Source organism: Parus major, chromosome 5 (assembly GCF_001522545.3).
Source record: "Parus major isolate Abel chromosome 5, Parus_major1.1, whole genome shotgun sequence".
NCBI classification, from domain to species: Eukaryota; Metazoa; Chordata; class Aves; order Passeriformes; family Paridae; genus Parus; species Parus major.
The window spans coordinates 13,716,363-13,729,012 of record NC_031774.1 but is presented as its reverse complement, the minus strand read 5'-3'; the positions used below and the strand labels follow the sequence as shown (position 1 = coordinate 13,729,012).

The 12,650-nt window shown below is 43.1% G+C and overlaps 1 protein-coding gene across 5 annotated transcripts in view; it reads left to right on the top strand.

The window, feature by feature from the left end:
- The first annotated feature begins 1,292 nt into the window (after positions 1 to 1,292).
- Positions 1,293 to 12,650, top strand: part of TPH1 (tryptophan hydroxylase 1) — a 25,508-nt gene continuing 14,150 nt past the window's right edge. Inside the window, exons 1-2 of one of the 5 annotated variants that reach the window (XM_033515074.1) lie at positions 1,293 to 1,680; positions 1,774 to 1,871. The gene's annotated coding sequence lies outside the window, so the exon portion shown is untranslated. Of the gene's footprint in view, positions 1,872 to 12,650 lie in introns of all 5 variants that reach the window. The other 4 variants (XM_033515073.1, XM_033515071.1, XM_015629586.2 and 1 more) reach the window with 4 other exon arrangements.

The window sequence follows — 12,650 nt, the reverse complement described above, 5'->3', positions numbered from 1 at the left end:
GTGTTTGTGGGGTTCAGAGAGGGAAGGAATGTTTTGTGGGGGTAGGTGGATGATGTGTTTGAAACTGGTGCACGTGTGTTTCATCATCCTGCCGGCAGGGACCGCCCTTGGCCTGTGCTTCGTGAGCAGCATGTGTTAGGGTTTTGGTGGGGTTGGGGTTTCTCTGGGGAGGATCTGGGAGGTGGTTGTGTTTTGAGTTTGGTATTTTTTTAATTCCCTCACCTAAACCTGTTTTGACACTGGAGAGCCTGAGCTCTCTAGGCCAGCTGATTCAGAATGGTTATCTGTCTGTCTACAAGCAGGTGAGCAGCTTTCTTCCAGACTAAACATCTGATTAACTCCAGAACATCCTCCTTTGGGGGGAAATGAGAAGTACTTGTCACTGCTCTGTGCACAGCTCTGAACAAAAGCGGGTATCTGAAGCATCAAACTAAAGCAGCAGGAACTCAATCCTGCTTGGACAGAACTGGATGTGACTTGTGGCATGAGAACAGTCATAGAAAATAGAGGCAGAAAGCAGACTGGAAAGCCTTATTTTAAATTAGTCTTAATAGATCTATATAATAATTCCATTAAAAGATAGGATTCTAACATTCTGGTTTATATGCACATCTGGCATCTTTATGCCACACTGTAACTTTTTCCTGGTGGGACAAAGTACCACAAAATCAAAAAAATTTGGGTTGCGGGAAGAAAACCAGTGGCATTGGAATGCTTCACCTGCTCCTTTGACAATGAAAGGAGTTGGTTGCTGATATCTTAATGCTTGCCCAATATTCATGTTGCAAATTTGTCCTTTCTGGTAAGCTAAACTGTGAAACCTAAAAAGCTCTTTTCTGTGCTTCTCCATATCCACGTCACTCTGCTTGCTTAAGTTTCTGTCACTACTATTTTAGTTCATATTTTGTCTAAGCGCTGCAGTGAGTCCTTTGTAAGATGAAACTGCCCATTTAAGAACATTTGTCATTGAAACTAAGCTGAATTCAATAGAAATAATAAGATAAAATCTTTATTTCTAAGTGAAGTATCTTCATAGTTTATTTTATTTGCATTAAAAGGTATGGAGGTGTTACTGTGGCTTTGTTTGCCTGGAAAATCTGTGTTTTTTCCTCACTACCCTTATTTTGGCTGCTACTGGAAGTTACAAAAGCAGCAGTCTCTCTATTATTTTTCACTGAAGAATTTGACTTTTTTTTTTCTAGAGCAGAATTTTATGGTCACAGCAGTTCTCTAGTGTATCCTTTTACTTCCCCCTCAAAATTACTTGTCCTTTTTTTCAGTGCTCGCCATTTACTTTTCATTTTGTTGGCGATGATGATGAAATTCACGTGCTCTGCCAAAGTCAGTGAGAAAGGAAGAACCTGACACACCTGGGGCAAGGACCAGCCTGCTGGGATGTTATACAATTTCCCAAAACCCTTTCATGTGAAGGGAAGCCCAGGCAGCCACATGCCTCAGCCCTGCAGTGAGTGAAGCCCCTCAGTCAGAACCGACAGGGCATGAGCTGAGCAAACCTGACATCACCAGCATGGCAAAACAAACCAGGTTACTGCCAACAGCTATCGACAGAGCTTTTGCAATGGGAAACACTGCTCCTACTCCTCCTTTTGTTTCCCTCCCTGATTCACTTCTGCAAAAAGAAACCCAGTTTTTAATGCAAGGAACTGACATCTAAGATGGGTAAGAGAATGGGTTTGCTTCCGAGTTGTTACTGTGGAGAAAATGAATGGACCCAGGGAAAACCCAGTGGGGCTTTATTTTTCTTTCTCCCAGGTCATTGTGTGTGAGCTGCAGGTCTGAGTGATGGCTCAGTAAAGTCTGAGAGCTGAATTTCATACAATGGCTACTGTGAAGGAGCTCACAAAGAAAAGGTAACTGTGGTGGGAGGCTGTGAAGAGAGGACAGTAATAATAGAGAAAGAGAAAAGATGAAGATATACTGGAGAAAGAAGGAAAATAGGGAAAAACCTGGAAGAATCCTGACAAAGAGGATGTGTGATGTTGAAGGAGAAAGGTATTACAGATCAGTAATTATGTTAGCATTCTAGACCTGTCCAGGTGGCATAGCTAATGAGCAGTCACCTATCAGAAGTCTGACACCAATTACATTTTCTGTTTTCAAAGCTGAATTTCCTTTGCAGTTTCTCCTGCTTTTATGGAAATGTGACAAGTTTAAGGTGAACATGTGGTCTTAAAAACCACAGCAGGTGGTCTAACGAGTATTTCTGGATTTTTAAAAAATTTCTTTATTTTAAGTGACCCACCTTCCCCCTTGTTTTTTGCTGTCTGGGTGAGGCATCAGGGTGCCAAATCATGATGGAGATGAGGCATAGTCAGGTGTTGCAAGCCCTTGCCTGGCATAGGTGTTGAGCATGACAGAGGCAAGATGTGAAAGCAGAGTCCTGCAGGGCTGGTGCTTGTGTTGCCCACAGGTCTGCAGCAGCCTGCAGCCTGCTCCTGGCTCAGGCACGGTGACTGCTGGCATCTCTGTGCCCATGGTAACTTAAGTCCCATGTTGATACTTCCCCAGTTTATGTCCCTTCATCCTGTTTCCAAGGAAATCTTAGAAAAGCAAATGCATCTTGGTATGCTATGTTGCAATAATGGCAGTTATTTATTCTGTGCTTTAGGTTATGCAAACTTCATTTTAATTTTGCAGTGAGTTTGTATCAATATTATTTTTGTTGTCATGTATATAATTTTTGGTGACAGCTCTGTTTAAAGAAGATGTAACTTTAACAAGCCATCTGTTAACCTTACATAGAAAGGAAATGCTTTTGTCAATTATTCCAGTGAAATCAGAAAAATAATTTCCTGGCCTCCAGTAGTAGACCAGTTACCACATCTTCTGTCAATAGGAGGATATTGAAACACACAGGAAATATGTGCACAATTTTATCCTGCCTTGCAATACAGCCACAGTGCTGCATTGTAATTAGCCAGTGATGTCAGAAGGTTTGGTTTTCCATTAAAACTTCTTTGTAGTGCACAAACTCTTTTATTCAACATCAGAGAGTTTCCTCATTAGCTGGGAAGGCTGGACACAGGAACCATGGGAAGATATTCTGAGTTTATGCCAGCCTGATTAGTAAAGATTTTGATTTAATAAGTCAAGAGAGTAGAAAAGAAGGACAAACACTTCAGATTAGGTGGGAATAAAAAAACCTGGCAAGTTACTCCATTTTGTCTTTTGGGATGAAGCCATTACAATGGCTGAATGGAAGGAAGAGCAGTAGTGGACAGAAAAGGCTAGAACAGTAGGAAAGAGAAAACATGGAAGAGCAAGGGAGGAGTCTGGTTTTGTGAGGTTAGTATGTAGGTGACATTTATGAGGAGACTAAAAGAAACACAGGAAATTGCCTATGAGCTGACAGACGATGTAGGTCCAAGGAAAGTCTTTGAGAGACATAAATGTATTGGCACTGTGTAGTGTGAGCTGCTCTCGTGGGAAAGTCCCAAGCCCAAATGGAGGGAAGATTTCTCCTTTTCTTTCTTCCCTTATTGGAGAGGTTCTCAGAACCTTTAAAAGAAGATGGGAGACAGATGCAAAATATATTAGCATTGAGTTGCTCTGGAGAGGGGTTAGAGTTGTCCAGGCCAATTCCTGCACAATCCATGTGCTTATGAGCACATGCAAGAGCAGCCAGGGGTAAGAGTTGCCCTGAGAGGCAAACTTTTTGCAGCTTTGGTGCTTCTCCAGCCTTTCTGGACACCAGAATGGGTGGTTGAAGACAGTATCCAGCAATGTGTCTGTGCACATGCACTTTTGAGTCCACCCTGCTCTCTTCCCTCTTGTCCAGCACTCAGTGATGAACATAAGGATCAGAACCAAATCTTTTATTGCAGCGCTCTCAGTAACTTTAACCAACATATCTGGAGTCAACCTCAATGATGGAAGTATTGAAAATAACCACAGTGCTACTCCACAGCTGTCAACTTTTGCATTAGAAGAGCTCTTCATATTGCAGTGCCATCTGGGAGGCAGACTTATTTCTTGTCCACAGTGTAAAGGTTGAGGGTGCTTTGTTGGAAGAACCTGCTGCATGTGGCACAGCATGATGTGATTGCCCACACAGGGTAAAGGAAAGGCTGTCATGATTTAATTAACCACTTCTGATCTGATGATCCCTGAGTTTACTTAGACTTGAAAGAAGTAAATACAATTAAATTAAATAAAGGTCTTTCCTTCCCACACATGCTCTGGGCCCTTTTGCTTCTTCCGTGAGATAACAAAAGGCTTATGAATAACAGGCATAGTGATCTTTGTTGCTGTTGTTGTTGCTGACTTAATGCAGAAGGCTGGCAGGAGGAATATTATGCACAGGTGCAGTATGCATGGCATCAGAAGAAGATGACACATGGGTGTTTGAAATGAGTTTTTTAAAATTTGAATTCCAGTGTTAGGTTGCAAAAGGATAAAAACATTGTTTCAGTGTTCCCTGTTGCAGGTCAATGTAATTTTGACAAAAAATGGGAATGTTTGAGTTGAAACCTTATCAAAGCAGAGGAAAGAGGTAAAAGAGGTTCAAATTCAGTTCTTGGTTTATCCAAAGGCTTTTTGTGTGTAAGTGCTTAAAGCTGTGCAAGCTCTCGGTGCCTCGATGGGCAGGTCTGAATGGTTTGCCACCAGCCAGGGGTGGTGCCTGTTCAGCTGTACTGCTCAGGGCCTGCCTGGGTGGCTTTGAGAGCACACTCACAAATTTACCATGGTTTCATTGGCAAACAGACATTGTGTAAAAGCATATCCTTGTCCAGTCATGGGATTCCTGCCTCCTCTCACGCAGAGCTGTTTCTGCCAGCAGCTGGGACTTGCCCTCTCCAAGCACCGCATCTTCATTCCTAGTCTTGTGTTGTGCTGGAGAGGTTTGTGGAAGGAGATATCACTTTGGGGAAGGCAGTTTCCTTATATTCTACTGCATGTGCTTATGTCATGTGTTTGTCATTCATAAATGACCCAGCATGTGGCTCTACAGATGTCATTTATGGTGTGCTGTGTAGTTATCCCTGATAACTACATTTACCATGTGGTTTTTCAGGTGAATTTGCCTCTGTCTTTCAAGAAGGTAATTCTAGATTGTATTTTTTGAATTGTTTGTACTAATGGGGTAAGATAAAGCAGGTGGGGTGAAGAAGCTTAATAAAAATGAGAAATGCTCAATCTATTTAATACCCTTTATTCTCTGGAGTAATTCTCACATCAATCAAAGCCAATATTGATTAACACAACTGGTTCTTGACTAAAATCAGATTTAAAAATAAGCCAATATTTTGTCCAGATAGTTTGCCAGATATTAAAGATTAGTTTTACTCATCCAGAATGAACTTTTTTCCCAGGTTTTCTTTCTAAAAATTGGTACTGTCTTTTCCAATCCGTAATTCTTTCCCATTAAGTCCCCACAAGCATGTGAATAGGTGAAAAGAATTGTGAATAGATGGGAGGCACAAAGTCAGTTCACTAAATATGTTGTTGTGAGTTGCACTGAGCTCTGCTTGTGCCTCTTTGACAAATCCTCATTAGCTTGTTTTGGTCTACATTTGCGTTCTCTTGTCAGTTGTAAGTCTGCTCACAGTTTGCCACTCTAATCTTTCATCCATGATCCTGGTTACTGTTTAGCTAATGCTTTCAACCTTAAATAATCTTATAATGTTTTATTTCTCTGAAATAAAATTTTTTACCTAGTGTTCCTGAGAGCAAAGCTGTCTAATCAGGCAGATGAGACTCATTAGTGTTACATTTCAAGGAGCCTTACTTTGATCCAAACTAATTAATTTTGCCCCAATACAAAATTGTCCTAACTATAATGGGAGCTAAAATCTAATAAGATAAAAGAAATTCAGAGGGGAAAAAAAAATCTGTTATGAGGACACAGCAAGATAAGCAGCTTTTGCCAGTCTTGGAAATGATGATGTGTTTCACAGCTCTGAGGCTGGACATTTTACAATTGCCAGTGTGTTTAAAGTTGCTGCTGTGAATTGATGGGTTTACACTGCTGGTTTTCATCCCTGGAGCAAAAAGTGACTGTGATTTAATTTATGTTGTTCATGCTAGTCAATGGCCAGTGTCTAGACCAGAGGCTGCCTTCTGTCATCTGTTTCACTGTGTGATTTCAGGACTTCAGTGGATGGGGGGTGTCTGAAACCTGTGAATAAGAAGGGTCCTCAGAGCTCACTTTGGTGTGAAGCCCTGAGGGACTTTAACAGACTGGCTAGGAATGAACAATCTGACCATGCCCTTTGTTTCAGAAAGGCTGATAAGCCTCAGCACAGGGGTGAAGCACCAAAAACCTGCTGTAACAGGCAAACTTGATGTCTTCCGTGATTGTTTGGGCTTTGGAGCCATCTCTTGATTTCCCTTGGCCTGGCTATGTTTAGGGTATGTGAAACACATGACATAACAGTCTGCCTGCTTCCTGCATTCAGCAAATCCAATATTGGATACACTGTCTAAGTGAATGTGAATCCAGCAGAGGCTGGTTACTGGCACAAGCCCACGGTGAGGCTGTGTCAGAAGTACCTGGAGAGCTCTTGCTCTCTTTCCTGGGTGGATCAAAGTCTGCTGAATTGCTTTCTGAGCTCTGCTTACTCATATCATTAGCGAGTACAAAGCTTTCTCCTTTGTTTGCTCCTCTACCTCACTGTGAATACACAAAATGCTGCTGTTCTATTAATTAGGCCAACAGGCTGAGGTTAACAAACACTCTGTGACTCCTCTTATCAGCAGGCTTATTCATGCATTTGACTATTTTGCTTTGTGTTTGTCTGTGATGTGAAAGCACTGGATAATTTCTGAAGTTTTGTAATGATAATGTAGTAGAAATAATGGTACCACAGTGGTTCCTCAGTGAATGGAGTCCACTTCTACTATAATTTCTTCTTAAAGGATGGAGAAGTATCAGGACCTGGTCAGAAGAAACCCCTGAATGCATGAAGGGCTGTTTTCAGTGGTGGTGGCTGAGGCTGCCTTAGGCTCTTGCACACCCTTCTATTTTTGGATTCTTTGTCTTTCATTTTCAGGGTGGGCATTTTGCACCTTGTACCTGGTGCCAGAGCCATCAGCACTGCTGGCTGGTGGGGGACCATGTTTAACTTGAGGTGACTTGACCAACCCTGAACAGATAAGAAAATAGAAACAGCTGTAATTGGCACTTCTGTATCCAGTAACCCCAGATGAATTGGAGCAAAGAGCTCTTTCAGGACTTTGGTTCCCAGCCAGACTACACTTTGGTTTAAAATGTAGGTGATTGATATTAATTTTGTGATGTTATTTTCACTAGAGAAAACAAATCAGAGCCTGGTTTGTCCATTTTCCCAGGAACATCTAAACGAACTTTTTGTGAAGAGCTTACAAAGGTGTTGTGAGGAAAAACGACACATTGTTCGCTCAGAGCAACAAGTAACTCATGTCACTCGTGATTTCATTTAGCTTTTATGAAATGAAAAATATTTCTTGCATCAGATGAACGGGCTAATATTACTTCTTTAAACAGTCCAAAGCAAATATACCAACAGTGAATGGTCTGTTGGCTGGATGTGCTTCAGTAGGTTTACACAACAGCTCTGGCTTTTCAAAATAAGTGTGCTTGAAGGCTGTTGATGCTACAGCTGGCTGAGTCATGATGAGAGGGTAATTTACCTCATTGGTTCTTGCACTTCTCATTGGAAAAAAGATATTTGTAAATGTTTTAAATAATTGCGTCATTGAAGTCCCCCTTTTCCTTTTGTCACTTATTAACTGGTTATGAATGAAATGTTTTATTAATTGACAACTGTTCAGTAACATGAATTGTTAACTGATTGCTAAACCACCCTCGTGGGGATGTGGCTCCCTTCTCGGAGTCTGAGACATCCAGGGATTTCTCAGAGATTGCTCTGGGTTCAGGGTGTGAAACTGCCACAGCCTCATGGTGGTGAAAGGCTAGGTGAATTGCTCTGGAAAGTATTTGTTGGGAGAACTGTGGTTTGCAGAAGGGAGAAAATGGAAAAATTCTCTGTAGAAAGGGATTTCAGATCCATACATTTCTTTGAAAATTTGACAAGCTTTGGATTTGGAGCTTTTTAACTACCTGCATTTAGGTAAATGCCACAATGGCAGGTTACCTCACTTTAGGTGAGAGAAGTCAAAGTTTGAGAGAATGAAGGTTAGAAAGTGGTTGGAAGTGAATGCTGTTGCTTAGGTATTGTGACAATAAATGCCTTATAAATATTATAAAACAGTAGAAAACAAAAAGTAGAAACAAAGTAAATGAGCCAGACTTTCAGACCAGCAGTTTTTTGGGCATCAGTATAAAAGGGCACTGAAAAAATTCAATCAGAATATGAGAAAGCTCCATAGAACCTATACTGGAAAACTGTGCAGAGGCCTGCATGATGTTCATCTTCACTCTGTAATTTCCACAGTGCTTGTCTAAGTGCCATGAGATTCTTAAGGCATGACCTGTCTGCAGCAGTTAATTAGCAGAAAGGCAGAGGGCTGTGATTAGAATTTTCAGTTTTGCTCTAGAGAAAGTAATTATGATTAGAGCAGACTTGGTACTAAGTCGTATTAAACCTGTTTTGTTCAGGGAGTTACCACTTCATACCTTTTTCTGGAAAAGTTTCAAGAGGCCCCTTTGCTACAGACAAATGGTCCTGCTTGGAAAGGCAGATGTCTGGCCCAAATAAAGTCCAAGGGGGTTTATACCTCAGAAGTGTTGTTGTGAAACTGCCTTATTGGTGATTAGAGCACTTTCTCCTATCACATGGGGAGATCAGGTAATTCCCACTGATGACCTTGATGGGATTGAGAAGTCTTTAGGGCTGATAGATTCTTTCCTTCAGTCTTGCTGCATTCAGGTAGATAATCTTACATTTCAGCAGAAGATTAATATCCTTACAGAACATTCTCCACCTGCTTTTCCATGGTTCTTGCCTCCCCAGTTCAACAAAATTATTCTTTATCTCTCCCCCAGTGCGGAACCCCTGCACTACACTGATTTTTCTTTTTTCCACCTTATTTTTCCCCTCTCAGACCAGCTTCCTCAGAGTGTTGGTAAATACAAGACTTGTGCCATGTCTGGAAAGATGTGGCAGGTTAGATGAGTCCCTACATATTTGACCCACAGAGAGCAGTGATTCTCAGAGTGGGAGGAAGAGAAGAGACAGGCAGAAGGTTTATGTTGTTGTGTTTCAGAGAGCAAAAAGAGTCCCTTTGCTGTGTGGCTCTCTAGGGAGGGGAAGATCTGCAGGTGTGACAGCTTTGTTTTAATACTTCTCAGCCTAAAAATCACCAGAGCATTTATCTACAAATGTGTACCTCAAGTGTCAGAACCACTGTTTGATTGCAAATTCTGCTGTCAAGTTTCTGCTTTGAAGGACAAAACAGAAACTCTCTGAAAACTAGAGCAGAGTCACCTCTGAGCTAGCAGATGGGAAGAAGGAATAGGCTTGTGGTCTCTTCTGGAGCTGCTTGATGTTCCTGGAGCTACTCCAGCAAAGGATGGAGAAAATGTCGGACTTCGGTCTGACACCACCCTGTCGCTTGGATCTGAGTGCAGTGGAGAATTAATTTAATAGGAATTATGAGGGAGAACATAATTGAAAGCCACTCTGGTAGGCTTTACAGTGAGTGCTGCCATGGTTGCTCTGTGCCAGTGAGAGAGGTTTTGTGGCAGCTGCACATGGCAAAGCCCTGTCCAGCAAAACGTGATCAGCTTGACCCAGTTTTGACCAGGGTCAGACCTGTGCTCCATCCTCAGGTGCCGATGATCTGTTTGGACGGCTTTGTCTGCATGAGAGGCTTTTTGTGAGAAATCTCCTGCAGGCTTTAGAGAAAAATTAATCACTGTATTGCTTTATCCCCCATGGCATAAGCGGAGGCCTCTCTCCCTATGGTTTGGATGTCCCAGTTGTCTCTGTCCTTCACAGTTCCTTCCCACCTCAGGCTCTGCGTAGATTTCTGACATCCCACTGAAAACTTTCGGCCTCTCTGTCTCAGTGCTCCTGCAAACCAACGAGGTCGCATTTCAGACTTTTTCTGGGTCAGTGCTTGTTTGTGCCACCTCTTGTCAGGATGAACAGGGTAGCTGCTGTGCATTTTGCTGCCCTGTTTTTGCCGTGCTCCATACCTGACTGCTGTGCCATATTGCTCTCTTCTGTGGTGAGAGGCCCAAGCCACCATTCTTAAATGGTAGAGTATGCTAACAGCTTTTGGGAAAAGGTAGAAATTTTTCTCTGTGTGTGAAAACACAAAGCAGCAGCTGTGCTAGTGACAGTGAGGGTTTCCCAAAACTCTGTAACCTTAGAGCTGTGAAGATTCCACTTTGGATAAAACCTTTTAAGCAGTTCTCCTTTAAAGCCATCCAGATTCCTAGGAGCTGGAAACCCTGTGTGGAGAGGAGCAGAGCAGGCTCCAGCAAGCACCCAGTGGAAACAGGCTGTAATTGAGTCCATTCATGCTTTGTGGTTCTGCCCTTTCAGACCACAGGGCATTGGCTGTGGTGAACAAGCACTTCTTACTGAATCAGTGAATTAGCTTTAATCTGCTCCCCAAAACTCTGGGCACCCCAGTTATCTCATTATGTAACTAATAAATTTCATATTAGGTTAAATTTCCTTGGCCATTCCTGGCCTTATTCCCATTGTTTCAGCAGTTATAGGTCAAGCTGCCTGTGGGTTCCCCATTATTATTGCTTCATTTGAGCTAGGGAAAATTGACAGATTAATCATATTCTATCATAAGTGTCTTACTGTGCCCATGTTTACAGATTTATCACTAATAACAGGCTCTCACACAATTAGGAGTCTGGGTAAAGTTCCTACAGATTGTTTGCTTTCTGAGTCAGTTAATTTATTGGGGAGGTCTATTCTTCAGGAAGGAAGTGAAATGCCTGTTGCACAGATAGACATATATTGATAAATACTGTATTTCTTTATGTAGGGAAAACTGAAGCATGTGGTGATGAAATATGTCCCATTAGCCAACTTGAAAGAAAAAAGGTTTTTCCAGCTATGTCATCATTCACAGCCATGCTCTTTCAATCCTGTGCTGTCTGAAGAACTGAGCTAGTCACCCTCAGTTCTCTTAGAAACGAGGTTGGCTGAAGTTCAGTGCCTTCTAGGAAGCAGGAAGACTCTGATATCATCACAGATGTTGGTGCAAGCATGACTGTGCCTGCCTGGCATAGGTGTAACCCTGTATATTGTCTTCATCAATATGATTTACCACATATTGTGTGTGGTAAATCATATTGATGTGTTACACCAGTGTCTAAGGTATCTAGCAGAAATCAAGGTTTCAGGCTTGAAACCTTTTTAGGCACTGAAGAGAAAGATACTGGGGAATTTTTGCAGATACTTGAGTATATTAGAGTAAAACTAGTTGCTGCTGATTTTGAGCATTTCTTTGAAAGGCTTATTAAAAAAACCCCAAAACCATAAAGGATCAGAGTCTTTGGTTTTGGACAGCTCAAATAGAAAATAATCAATCTCTCCTCCCTAAGAGGCCCCTAATGCCTCCAAGAGATTATGTTCCCGGGGGACATTTTGGCTTCTCCTGCTGTGGACCAACATCCCCTTATCTTAATGTTGCTGAGTCTGACATGAGAGGAGAGAGTGAGGACTGGGATTATTGGAGTCTAAAAAACCAAGAGTTTTTATATTATAAGCACACCTAGATGCTTGCAGAAAATAAATTACAGCATAAATGATGTAACAGATGTCATTTTTTTTGCTAATGTAGTTATTAATCCTGTATGTGTAGGAGCTTTTGAGAAAAGAATACGTTACAATTTATTTTCACAGCAGAAATGCACTGCTGTTTTTAGTGAAGAGCTCAGTACATCTGCACACTGTGTTCCTCTTTGAGACTGCAACCTGCACTCTGTGCTATCGTGAATTTAGGGGTGTCCATCACTGCTGAGTCCCCAGTAGTCACTTTGCTCAGAGCCCCTCTGCTACAGGCCCAGCCCTCATCACCTCTCACTTCTGATTCAGTTTGCCTTCCCTTTCCCACAGGCAGCATCCAGAGCATTTTGTAGGGAGTGCACAAACGTTGGGGAGCACCTGTGTGGATATGACTGAGGAATAACCCCTCCATCCAAATGCCCGCTCCTCTCAGCCCCGTGGTGTGCAAACTTATGTTAACTGCAAAACCCCTAGAGTTACCCACAAAAAGCCAGTCTCCAGTGACCCCTCTTGAGTGACCCTTTCTGGGTGATCGAGGAGATGTAACTGAGGAGCCCAAGGGCTTCTTCTTGTGCAGGTTTTTCCAGGTGCAGTGAGGGGGAGTGGATGCTGGCTGCATCCAAGCATCGCTGCCCTGAATATTGCGGAGAGGGTCAGGGCGCCCCTTCCCCAGCTGGGCCGGGCAGCGCTTCCCCCCGCCTCCCTGCATCCCTCCCCTCTCTCAGGGGAGGCTCTCGCCCCTGCATAAAGCCGGCGGGGCCGGGCGCTGCCCTGAGCCTGCCCCGGCCATGCACCCCGCGCCCCGCCGCGGTGCTTCCCTGGAGGCGGCGCCGAGCCCGCGGGACCCCGCCGGACAGGTGAGGGGAGAGGGATGGGCACGGGAGGAGCTGGGTGCGCACAGGTGAGGGGAGAGGGATGGGCACGGGAGGAGCGGGATGCGCACAGGTGAGGGGAGAGGGATGGGCACGGGAGGAGCGGGATGGGCACAGG